Raw genomic sequence first — 9,508 nt, 5'->3', positions numbered from 1 at the left:
GCAATGATTCTTGAGCATAACCCTGGTTCTGCGGATGTTCTCATTTCTCGGCCAGCCCCACGGCCCTGACAGCCTGATTTTCCGAACCTGGCCTCTGGGCATGGGGGTAGGGGCAGTATCTGGCCTGGCCCCAGCTCCAGGGGTTGGGGTAGGGCATGGTGTTGAGAGTGAGGTGCTCGGCCTTGGTTTCTCTCAGTGCTGTGGTTTCTATGGCCGCTCTCCCCTGGTCCTCCCCGATCCAGGCACAGTGAGACAGAGCAGTTCCTGTGGCAGGGTGTGGGAGCTTGCGGTCATGCGAAGATGGGGCCCTTTGGGCAGTAGTGCCATGGGGTGAGAGGAAGTGGACACCTTTCCCCAAAGGATCCTCCTGTCCTTCACGTGACGCCATGGACACTAGCTCTGGTGAATGGGGCACTTGAGCAGCCTCTGTTGACTAAATCATGTTTCAAACTTGTAAGTAATTAGCCAGGCAATGCGTGTTAGTCTTATTTTTGTTTCCTCAACTTGTAAAGATTTCTTTTTGCTGGAAGGATTTTACCTCTGTTTGCTGTAACTTTGAACCTAAGGCGGAGGGGAGGGGCTTCTGGTCTATAGGACTCTGATTACCTTGTAAAGCATTTTCCATCCTGATTTTACAGAGATAATTTTTACCTTTTCTTTGTTTAATTAAAAGCTTTGATTGATTTCTCCTTGTTTTAAGATCCAAGGGGATTGGATCTGGACTCACCAGGGACTGGTGGGGGGAAAGGAAGGGGTGGTTAATTTCTCCTTGATTTAAGGTCCAAGAGGTTTGGAGCTGCGTTCTCCAGGGAATTGGTGACGTCCCTCAAGGCAACCCGAGGGGGGGAAGTTTTGGGGGAAACAGAGAGGGCCCCAGACAGTGAAATTCTGGGTGGTGGCAGGATTACCAGATCTAAGCTAGTAATTAAGCTTAAAGTGTCCATGCAGGTTCCCACATCTGTACCCTAAAGTTCAGAGTGGGGAAAGAAACCTTGACAGCCCTCGATGAGCACTCGCTACCTAGCTGCTCCAGCATAACAAGAGCCCCGAGGCCAAGCACAAATCTGCCAGCCAGTGGCCTCTGGAATGCAGTCCCTTACGGACCCAGGGAGGACCAATTAGCCAGGGGATGAGGAACTTGACTCAAGCCCTGACTCTGCAGGATGCTGGGGTCAAAGGTCACTTACTTCAAATCCAGGCGGGGAAGTGGCGAATTCGAGCAGGGCAGCACTGCTCTGTATGGCCCTGGCTTTCTCCTGGGTCTTTTCGGAGAGAAGCCTGAAATGGACATGCTGTGGGAGAAGGAAGCAGGGGAGGGTCAGCGGGCAGGCATACATGCTCTACAAACGAGCCTCTTCCCCTCCCCATGGGGCTGAGACTTTGTGCTCAGGGTGAAAGAATAGCTGATTTGAAAAGGGGGTTCATGACACTGCCCACGTCTTGCTGGGCACAAGCTCATTGTCTCTCCAGGCTGGGACGATGTTCAGTCTTGGGGCTGGTCTATTTGCTCTGAATCCCTGACCCATGAACAGATGTCAAGATCAAGGCACACGCCCTTGACCCCCAAACCCCAGCTGCAAAGGCCTTGGTAACATGGATGGAACAGCCGTGAGGACAATCCCTCCAGGAAGTCCAGTGTCCCTAGGACAGAAGAGCTGATTCCCTGAGGCTCCTTCTGTATCTCAGGGTCTCCCTAGAAAGGAGCCAATTACTTTTCTCAGAGGCCCATATTGTGCATCTCACAGGGGGTTCGGTCTCTCAGTCCCTAGCCAAGCCTGTTTTTCACTGTTAGTGCTTAATGCAACCTTGCAGAGCTCTGGCTGACAGTCCCAGCTCCTTCCTCCGGCACTGACAGCTCCGGCAAAGTGTGGCCGGCTGGGTCCAAGCTGGAGGGAGGGCTAGCTCAGTGGTCTGAGCATTGGCCTGCTAAACCCAGGCTTGTGAGCTCAATCCTCGACGGGGCCACTTAGGGAAAAGGGGTAAAAAAATCTGTCTGGGGATTGGTCCTGCTTTGAGCAGGGGGTTGGACTAGATGACCTTCTGAGGTCCCTTCCAACCCTGATATTCTATGAATGGAACTATGGCTCTTCTAGTCTCTCCTTTGCAGCCCTCCCACGGAGCTAAGGGGAAATTCCACCCCACACCATTCCATTCTATTCACCTCCAAGAGGTGCTGCAGCTTGTCCAAGGTGGGTGGGGGGTCTCTGTCAGCAGGCCCCTGAGCATGGTGTTCAGGCTTTGTAAATAGGTCTTGCGCAGAGCCTGCAAGCAGAAGGCGCACCCATCAGTCATGGGACATGGGGCTACAGCAGTCAGGGGACAATTAGGCAGGTTCTCCAGGAGTCCTGGCAAGACTCAAAAGGCACATCCTGGCCTCTCCCATTGACATCACTCCAGGGACACTTAGCAAGAGTTCATGGCCAGATGCCTGCTGCCTCTTCAATCCTTGCTCTTAGCAGTTCTCTGTGCAGAGCCTGGCACCCAGCAGAGTATGGAAGAGCCAAACTGTAATGAATGGGAGGTAGGATCCTCGGGAGAGTCCAGGCAGTAGATCAGAGAATGAGGAGAGGAGGGAAGGCTGGGATCAGCCATGGAGGGGTAATGCAATCCTCTCTGGAGGGAAGGGGCCCCCCCTGCCAGGGCAGGCTCCAGGCACCAGTCGAGCAAGCTCATGCTTGGGGCAGCAGATTCCAAGGGGTGGCATTTGCTGCTTCTGCTGCCCCCGCAGGTTTTTTTCTTTTTTCTTTTTGGGTCGCTGCTCCAGCTGCCCTGTAGTGGGCAGCAGTGCAGAGGAGAGGAGCACCATGCTGTCCCGGGCCTATTCCCAGCTCTGCTCACTCCTCCCCTATTCTCGGCAGGTCCGTCAAACCGAAGGAGCAGGGACCAGAGCCTGCTCCTGCGCCTGGGACAGAGAAGTAGGATCAGGACCTACCCAAAAGTGGGTGGTGTCGTTCCCAGTGCCCATGGTGAAGAGTCTGTAAAGAAGAGCCCGCAGGAGGCGAGAGTCCAGCTCCAGGGTAAGCGGTGGCTTCAGTTTTCTGGCAGGAGAGAGGCACCTCTGTTAAACTTTGTAGCACCAAAGTGGTACTGGCAATGCCATGGACATGACACCCCCCATCGCGGTGATCCCTTCCCTGTGGCCACTCTAACGTTACTGGAGTGAATCAACCAGCCATCCAGGAAAGAGGGGACGTTCCCACCTCCTCTGCTGGGGGATGCAAAGAGCCACAGCTGGGGGTAACTTAACTGGAGAAGGAACTGTGATTCCCGGCTCTGGGCCCGATCAGCACCAGGGTTAGGGCAGCTGGATGGGAGGGTCCTGGTACCTGAGATTGTAAACCGCGGCCATGGAGCTGGACACGATGGAGCTTGGCTCGGACATCATGGGGAGATTTTCAATCAGCTCATGGGAGACCCCAAGGAAACAAAACCGTGTGTGAGAGACTCAGGCCCCACAGACCCACAGGCACTTCCCAGGGTGGAGGCCAAAGTGCTCTGCAGAAGCAGCCAGTGTCATCCCCCCCACCCCCACCCCCAACCAACTGCCTCCCTCCCCAGTCCTCCCATTCATCAAACTCGGGAAGGCCTTTGCCTTTTTTTTTCTGGGAAGGGTGGGTCAGCAGCATCCTTGCTGGGCAAAGCTGGCTCCACAGTTGAAACAGTGACACTTAAAGGGAGGAGTCTTCTGTCCGCCACAGTGGATGCAGCTGGATGTGAGCCTTTCACCAAGAAGGAAATCACTGGCTTCACTGTTGGCTCTGTCTCCTCCTTGGTGTATCTGTTCTCCCGAGTGCCCCAGATCTACACTAATTTCAAGAGGAAATCTACCCGGGGTGTCATACTATCTTTTCGTTTTGGTGATGCTGGGGAACTCGCTGTATGGAATAAGCGTGCTTCCAAAGAAGCCAGAAACAGGGCGAGCTGAAGGCACCTCCCCTGGCTGATTGGCAGCCTGGGGGCTCTGTCTCTTGATGTGATGATCTCCTTCCAGTTCCTTGCCTATCAGAAGAGACGACCTCGCACTTCTGATGAGAGAGAGGCCATGCTTGGCAAGCAAGATGAACCCCTTGACAGCTGACAAAGGAACTGTCCCCAAGCAAGAATGGGACACTGGACTTCAAACTAGGGCACAGCAAGTTGCCTTCAGGTTCCTAGACCTGTTTTCTGTTAACAGGAGTTGCCCAAAGAGGCTGTAAGCCACTATGTGGTATGATGCTTCCTGTAGAAAGTGCTTGGCCAGCTGTATCATAGCTTTCCTACTCAGATTTGAACCTTAGCATTCATAACCTGAGAAGCTAGCATGAACCCCTCTAAGCTTAATTATCAGCTTAGATCTGATTTTGCTGCCACCAGCCAAAAATTCCAGGGTTTTGGCTCCCTCTGGTCTCCCCAAAACCTTTCCTGGGGGACCCCAAGACTCAGAGGCTCTGGTCCACAACAAAGGAAATAAACCATTCCCCCACCTCTCTCCCACCCAGAATTTTCTACTGGGCTAACTTGAGAGTTACTGATGCAACCTCTTTACATCACAATACCAAAAGCATTGTCTCTCTTTCCACAAAGAAACCCAAAGAAAAGAAACAGAAAAGATTCTATCTCTCTCCCCTTAGCTTTTTCCTGCCTGGACACTAGAGAGAGTAAACACAGAAGAGCAGTCTTTCCCTCCCTGTCTTTCCTTTCTCCCACTTTCCTGGTGGGTCAACTAGAAACAAAAAATTAACAGGTCTTAAAAAGCCAAAACTTTATAAAAAAAAGAAAGAAGACTAGAATAACAGTCTCTGTAATTAGATGGTAAGATACAGGGCTTTCAACTATAGAAAATGAATAAACAATAGAAAAAGGATAACAGCCTTATCCAAAAACATACAATTTAAAGTACTTATAGCCAAATACACATAAAGACTCCACCAGCCAGATACACAGATGCAAATACAGCAAAACAATTTAAAAGACTATACTTTTGCTAACTTTGTACTTACAACTGGGAAACAGAAGATTAGAAAGACTGGAAATAGACCCTCTCATAGCTGAGAGAGCACAGAACAGACAAAGACCCAAGACCAAGAAACACCCCCAAATTCCCTCCCTTAAGCTTTGAAAAATCCGGTTTCCTGACTGGTCCTCTTGTCAGGTGTTTGGTTCCCTTTGTTAACCCTTTACAGGTAAAAGAAACATTAACCCTTAGCTATCTGTTTATGACAAGCTGGCAGAGGACTTTCCTGGTAGATCTCACCTGCTTGCAGTGATGACTCAGAAGGGATGAAATACTGTGACATTTGTGAACCTATATCACAGTCACTGCGTTAATTGGAGCAGAGAAGCCCATCCATCAAACTTCCTTCCTCCTCTCCCATCCAATTCGTCCCTCCTCTCCATCCGGGCTTACAATTCCCCCACTGCCAGCTCCCGATCAGCGTCACTATTATCTCCTTCCCTGCTCTCCAGTCCTCAGCCCCAGGAACCCCTGTCTTCTGCTTCCCCATCTGGCCCCATCTACTCTTCCTCCCATCTCTGGCTCCCTCACTTTAGGGGCCACAATGCCCTCCACGAGGGCCGCTTTTGAAAAGTGGGGCTCCAGAGTGTCTCACCCGATTCTGTGCCAAAAAACACAGACTTGGGACAGCTTGGAGGAAGCGGAGCTCTTTGGCCCTGTCCTCCACCAAGTAGGAGTGGGGTGGGGGCAGACAGTGTCTGCAGGGAGCGGACACCTTGGCCTGTGTGGGACAAACACCCTCACTTTGGGGTTCCAGAGTCCAGAGGAGATGTGCCCCCCTATTAGGGGTGAGGGATTCTCTGGTACAAGACACTCGCCCCCCCCGCCTGAGTGGGGCTGGAACAAGAGGCAGGACAGACTTTGTAGCAGCGCAGGTGGGGGATTTTTGTAGCTCATTTCTGCCCTGGAGTTGCTGCTCTATGACCCTGATAGTGGCTTGTTCAGGTGACACATCCTCTTCCTTTTCCACCCACTCCAGCTGGGCACTAAGGGTCTCTTCACCAGGGAAGGAAGGAGAAAGTATAATCCCTTCTGCTGCTTGGGGAATACAGTGGACAGAGAAGGCTCCATGTTTTCCCCTTCTTTGTAAGGACCCCCATGGCAGTGAGGACCCCACCTTACCCCTCCCAGAGATACCCTTAGCCCCATCAGCCTCAGGGCCCCGTGGCAGTCAGCCCCCACACCCCAACATCATCAAGGGAGGCTGGAGCTCCCCCAACTCTGCCCAGAATCCCCTGCTCCAGGGCATGGCTGTGCCATCCCCACTGGTGTCAGTGGGGCTCACGTTGGGGATGGGTTGGAGAGCTGTGGCAGGGCATGGGGGCTGTAGAGGCTGAGTTTGAGCACTGTGATAGGGAATTGGGGAATGTGGTGGGGCTGTGAGGGATAGATCTGAGCACTGTGGCAGGGAACTGGGGGCTGTGGGGGTGGCTTTGAACGCTATGGCGGATGGCTGTGGTGGGTGGGTTTGACGGCTGTGGCAGTGAACGGGGGGCTGTGGTAGGGCAGTGGGGTCAGGTTGCTCTGCTATAGCAGGGGATGGGGAGCTGTGGTGGTGCTGTGGAGAATGGATTTGAGGGCTGTGGCAGGGCAGGGGGGTTGTGGTGTGCCTGTGCAGGATGGGTTTGAGGGCTGTGGTAAGATATGGTGGGCTGCAGGGGATGGGTTTGAGAGCTGTAGTAGGGCACGGGGGGCTGTCTACTTACCCCAAGTGCCTCCAGCTACTCCCAGACTCTCCAGGCAATCCAGAAACTCCGCTGGGATCTCAACTTTGGCCGCAGACTGGTCATGCTCTACCAGCCGGTCAGTCAGCTGTTCCTGAGTGAGCCTCCCCATGCTTAGCCCTATCTCCATGCAGAGATGTGCCAGGGCCCTCTTACGGAGCTACTTATAGGCCGTTTCCATACTGGGTCCCTTTTATTGCAGGCAGTCACTCACTGCAAAGTGCCTGCACACACAGCCAACGGTCTACAGAGTGCATCCTGTACTCTTCTGCTACAAGGGTATCACAGACTCCCTGGTCATGCCCACTCTTGGCCCCATACTTTTCCTGGGGGGAACCCCCTCACTGTGACAGCCATTCTCAGGGGTCCACTCTGTTTCTTGAGGGCTTAAGGCCCTCCACCTGCTGGAACCGCAACTGGCAGAGCCTTATCACACTTGTCTCTCCCTCTGGGCCGCCTCAGGGAGGTCACTCGCTCTGGTCCTCGGGACCGCCACTCACAGAGGGAATAATGCAACCCTAGTCTTTAGACTAGCACCGACATAAAGCACAATGTTTATTGAGCATCTAAATACAGCATAGGAAATTGTCATCACCCTCAGGCCTGGCCTCCCTCACCAAAGTACATCTAAGTCTCCCCTGCCTGCAGTTAGGCCCTGCCTGCTCTCTCCCCATAGTCCAGAGATCCTGCGCTTTCCGGCTGGGCATCCAAGATCACAGGCCCCAACAGCTCCCGTCGTCCTTTGTTTTCCATCCCAAGTAAATAGGTAGCTGGGGCCTTCTCTCTTAAGTCCTTACGCGTAGGACTCCTAAGCCTGGGGAAGTTGAGGGGGGCAGCCCTGCGCGTAAGAACCCTAACACCATATGTCTTACCCTTAGATAGGCTAACCCTACGGCATAGATCCCTAAATATAGGAACCCATTTCCTAGGGTGCTGAGCGCTGCCCACAGGCATTCCAAGGCTTACTTCAATTTGCCTAGCCCTTCTAAACTTAAACCTAGAGTGGGGCTCTCTACCCACACAAAGCCTTGGAAACTCTACCTATAGGAACCCAATCCCTAGTTCAAAGCCTAGTTCCACGTGAACTTCCCAACAGAAATTGCACTGAACTGGAATTAATTTTGCTTCGTTTGTAATGTTCAAGACATCATCTACCCTTATTGCTGAATGCACCTTTCTAATGGATTTGAAATGATGATTCAATTAGACAATTGTCACAAGCGGGGAGCTGTAAAACGTTCTGGTTAGTTACTCTTCACGACCGATTTACTCCCCCTAAAGCCAACAGATTTTGAACTGCTTAAAAATGAAGGTTCTGTGAGAAACTTTTTCCAGACATGATTTTTTTTTGTTTGGTACTCTTCGATCTCCGAGTTCCTCTAAATAGTTACCCGAAAGGCTTTAAGATGGAGAATGAATGAGAAATGCTTCACAAACACTGATCAGGAATGCAGTTTACTTGGTTGGGACTAATTCACTATCCCATTTCCTGCAAGTTATCTGGCCAGTTTCCTAATGGCTTTAGATGTGGAGAGTCCATGTAGTCCCACATAGCATCCGAAAAGTTTTAAGCTGGAGAATCAATGAGAAATTCGTCACACTCAGGGATAAGTTATGTTTTGCTTTGCTTGTCATTTTTGACAAACCTCAATGTTTGGGACAGCAGCTGATTTGAAACTGATTTGAAACTGAGCCTCAGAGAAATCGGTCACCCGCAGTGCTCAGTAAGGAGATTGTCTTTTTTGGTAATTTTCATGGCTCAAGCTCTTTCAGATGATCGGGATAGTTTCCTAACTGCTTTAAAATGAAGGGTCCATGACAAACTTTTCTAAGCAATGATCAATAATGATTTTTTTTCTTTTGATTGTAATTTTCGAGCGCCAGTCTTTTCCAAATAATCAGCACTGTAGCCTAATGGCTTTAAGAAGTCAATTCCCTGAGAAATTTCCCACAAGCTCTGGCCAGTTATGACTTTCTCTTTGATTGTAATTTTCACTAGCAGGTTTTTTTCCCCCCAGATGTCGACGGAATTCAAATTCTTTTAGAAGTGACCCTTCTTCTCGGTAATGAGTTTTGTTTTCGCTGTAATTGTCACACACCAACCGTTCCGTAATGCTCAAGACAGCAGCCTAACTGATTTAAACCTGAGCATTTCCCCCGAGAAAAATGTCACCCGCCGTGATCGGTAATGAATTTTGCTTTCTTTGTAATTTTCATGGGCCGATCTCTTCCAAATGCTCAGGACTGTATCCTAAATGCTTTAAGATGAAGACAGCATGAGAACTTTTTGTCACACGACCTGAATAGTAATGCCTTTCTCGCTGTTCATAATTGTCACGAGTCCATCTCTTCCAATAATAATAATGATCAGGAAGGGAGCTTAATTGCTTAACCATGCAGATTCCCAGAATCAGTTGTCACAAGGACTGATCAGTAATAAGTTTTGCATTCTTTGAAACTTTCATGAATTGGGCTGCCTGTAAAGCTCAGGACGGCATCCTAAGTGCTCTGAAATCAACATCCTTCGAGTAAAGCGTCAAATCCAATTGTGAGACATGAGCTGTGATTTATTTTTTGGTTTTTTTTTTCCCACTATCCGAGCGCTCCCAAATTATCAATAATCTATCCCAATGGCTTTAAGTCAAAGAGTCGATCAGAAAGGTCTCACAAGCTCCGATCAGTTATGCGATTTGCTTTTTAAAAATAATTTTCACTCTCCGGTCTCTTCCAACTGATAAGAACCTAATCCTAAGGGATGGGAGAAGTAGCTTTCATGAGACATTTCTGATGA

At 50.5% G+C, this 9,508-nt stretch overlaps 1 pseudogene; it reads left to right on the top strand.

Annotated features, from left to right (window-relative positions):
- Nucleotides 1–386: 386 nt before the first annotated feature.
- On the top strand, nucleotides 387–4,086 carry LOC116821106 (lysosomal amino acid transporter 1 homolog pseudogene; annotated as a pseudogene).
- The last annotated feature ends 5,422 nt before the right edge of the window (nucleotides 4,087–9,508 follow it).

The sequence above is a fragment of the Chelonoidis abingdonii genome, chromosome 9 (genome assembly GCF_003597395.2).
Source record: "Chelonoidis abingdonii isolate Lonesome George chromosome 9, CheloAbing_2.0, whole genome shotgun sequence".
Taxonomy (NCBI): Eukaryota; Metazoa; Chordata; order Testudines; family Testudinidae; genus Chelonoidis; species Chelonoidis abingdonii.
Note: the sequence above shows the minus strand (reverse complement) of the source record. Positions and strands in the feature narration are given on the sequence as shown.